Genomic DNA, 3,765 nt, shown 5'->3' with positions numbered 1-3,765 from the left:
TTTGATGTAATTATAAATAGGAGTATTCCCTTACTTTCTCTTTCTGCTGCTTCATTATTGGCATATAGAAATGCAACAGATTTCTGTATCTTGATTTTATATCCTGTGACTTTACTGAATTCCTTTATCAGTTCTAGCAGTTTTTGGTGAAGTATTTTGGGTCTTCTACATATAGTATCATATCATCTGCAAATAGTGAAAGTTTTACTTTTCCTTTCTGAATTGGATGCCTTTTATTTCTTTTTGTTTTCTAATTGTTGCAGCTAGGACTTCCAGTACTATGTTGAATAAAAGTGGTGAGAGTGGACATCCCTGTCTTGTTCCTGACCGTAGAGGAAAAGCTGTCAGTTTTTCCCCACTGAAGATATTAGCTGTGGGTTTTTCATATATGATCTTTATTATGTTGAGGTATGTTCCCTCTAAACCTACTTTGTTGAGGGTTTTTGTCATGAACTGATATTGAACATTGTCAAATGCTTTTTCTGCATCCTTTGAAAGGATCATACGGTTCTTATCCTTTCTTTTTTTAATGTGATGTGTCACAATGATAGATTTGCAAATACTGAACCACCCTTGCAACCCAGGAATAAACTCCACTTGATTGTGATGAATGATTTTTTAATGTATTGTTGGATTTGGTTTGCCAGTATTTTATTGAGAATTTTTACATCTATGTTCATCAGGGATATTGGCCTGTAGTTCTCTTTTTTGTGATATCTTTATCTGGTTTTTGTATCAGGGTGATGCTGGCCTCATAGAATGAATTTGAGAATTTTCCTTCTTTTTCTATTTTTTGGAATAGTTTGAGAAGAATAGGAATTAACTTTTCTTTAAATGTTTGGTACAATTCACCTGTGAAGCCATCTGGTCCTGGACTTTTGTTTTTTAGGAGTGTTTTGATTACTGATTCAATTTTTTTGCTGGTTATCCATCTGTTCAAGTTTTCTATTTCTTCCTGTTTCAGTTTTAGTAATTTATATGTTTCTAGGAATTTATCCATTTCTTCTAGGTTGTTAAAATTTTTGGCATATAGTTTTTCATAATACAGAATGCACATTTCTCAAGCACTGAGAAGCCTCTGAAAAATTGAACATCAAGGAATCTCAATGAACTTTAAAGAATCCATAGTCTACCAATCATATTTTCTGACCATAATGCACTTCAGTTAGAAGTCAAGTACAAAAAATAACTGGCCCTGTTGGTAGGGGGTATAGATTGGTCCAACCACTTTGAAAAACTATTTGGCCACATCAGTTAAAGCTGAATATACACATAGCTATGGCCCAACAATTCTTTTCCTCTAATAGAAATACATACATACATTCATTACTAAGTGAAAGAAGGTAACCTAAAAATGCTATAGATTGTAATGATTCCAACTACATGAAATTCTGAAAAAGGCAAAACTATGGAGACAGTAAAGAGATCAGTGGTTGCCAGGAGTTAGGGGGCAGGGAGGGAAGAATAGGTGGAGCACATAGGATTTTCAGAGTAGTGAAACTATTCTGTATATTATAACAGAATATGGAATGTATTGGATACATATGTCGATATCCACAAATGTGGATACATTTGTCCAAATCCATTGAATGTATAATGTCAAGAGTGAATCCTAATGAAAACAATGGACTCTGGGCAATAATGATGTGTCAGTGTACTTTCGTTGATTGTAATGAATATACCACTCTGGTAGGGGAGGTTGATGGTGGAGGGAGTCTGTACTAGTTGGGAAGGTATGGGGTACCTTTCTCTACCTTTCTTACAATTTTGCTAGACCCTAAAACTGCTCTAAAAATAAAGTCTATTTTTAAAGCATAAAAAAAGAAATACATACATACATTCAACAACAAAAAAACTGTACTAGAATGTTCACAGCAGCACTATTCACAACAGCCCTAAACTAGAAACTATTCAAATGTCCATCAGTTGTAGAATGGATAAAAAAAATCATGGTACATTCTTACAATGAGGTTCTGCAGCAAGGACTATTAACAAACTACAGTTAAATGCAACAATATGGATGATCTCACAAATATAAGGTTGAATGAAAGAAGACAAAACAACATACATATTGTATGATTTTATTTACATTAAATACAAAAGCAGGCAGATCTATGCTGTTAGAAGTTAGGATAGCGTTTATTCTACAAAAGCAGGCAGATCTATGCTGTTAGAAGTTAGGATAGCGTTTATTGGGGAAGGGGTAGCGATGGGAAGGGAGCATAAGGGTGGCTTCCAGGATACTGACAAAATTCTGTTTCTTGATTTTGGGGTTGGTGACATGGCTGTATTTAGTTTGTAAAAATTTACTGAGCTGTGCATTTATAACATGTACTTTGTGTATGCATATTATTCTTCAATGAAAAGTTAAAATTAAACCCATATGACTTCCTTATATTTAGAAATTAGAAGTATTTACTAAGTAACTTATGAATAAGAGTATAGTCAAAATGGAAATTTATACATGCCTAGAACTACCATAAGGAAAATACTAAACCAAAATTAATTAAATATAGCCAAAGCAGAGGGAAATGTCTACTTTTGAATGTTTATATTATCAAGGAGAGAAGGCTGAAAATTTAATAAACTAAGCATCCAACTTAAGATAGCAAAAGATCATCAAAGCAAGCCCAAAGAAAATAGAAGGAAAGAAAAATAAGAGCAGACAATAATGAAATAGAAAAAATAAAGATAAAATAGAGAGGATCAACAAAGCCAGAAGTTGGTTCTTTGGAAAGACTAACACAGTAGAAAAATCTTTGGCAGGACTGATGATGAGGAAAAAGAGAAGATGAATAAATAAACAGTATTAATAATGAAACAGATATCTAGTACACATTCCACAGAAATCAAAAAGATAATAAAAGAAAGCTCAGAATGTCTTTAAGACAATAATTGAAATTTGCTAAGAAAGTAGAACTTAAGTGCTCTCACACACACAGAAAAAGATATATGAGGTGATGGATATGTTAAATTTTTTTCATTTTATTGAGAAATAATTGACATACATCACTGTATAAGTTTAAGGTAGATCGCATGATGGTTTTATTGACATATATTCTGAAATGATTACCACACTAGAGTTAGTTAACATCCATTCTCTCATATAGATACAATAAAACAAATGAAAATTTTTTCTACTTGTGATAAGAACTCCTAGGATCTTTGTACCTTTTGAATGCCTTCCTCCAATTCCCTCTCTCTGTTCTCCATCTCTGGTAACCACAAATCTGATCTCTTTTTCTATGAGTTTGATGGGGTTTTTTGGGCTTTGTTTTTAGATTCCACATATAAATGAAATAATACAGTAATTTGTCTTTATTTGTCTGACTTATTTCACTTAGCATAATGCCTTCAAGATCCATCCATATTGTCACAAATTATAGGATTTCCTCATTTTTCCTGGCTGAATAATATTCCCGTGTGTGTGTGTGTGTGTGTGTGTGTGTGTGTGTGTGTGTTACAACTTCTTTATCCATTAACCCATTGATGGACACGTAGGTTGTTTCCATGCCATAGCTATTATAAATAATGCTGCTATGAACATAGGGGTGGATATTTTTTTCAAGTTAGTTTTTTGTTTCCTTTGGATATATTTCCAGAAGTGGCACTGCTGGGTCATTTAGAAGTTCTATTTTTAATTTTTTGAGGATACTTCATACTGTTTTCCATAGTGGCTGCACTGATTTATAATCCCACCAACACAAGGTTTCCTTTTCTACACATTCATGCCAGCATTTATCTCTTGTCTTTTTGATGATAGCC

The sequence above is a fragment of the Leopardus geoffroyi genome, chromosome B3 (genome assembly GCF_018350155.1).
Source record: "Leopardus geoffroyi isolate Oge1 chromosome B3, O.geoffroyi_Oge1_pat1.0, whole genome shotgun sequence".
NCBI classification, from domain to species: Eukaryota; Metazoa; Chordata; class Mammalia; order Carnivora; family Felidae; genus Leopardus; species Leopardus geoffroyi.
The sequence above is the reverse complement of the archived record's forward strand: the minus strand, read 5'-3'. Positions refer to the sequence as shown.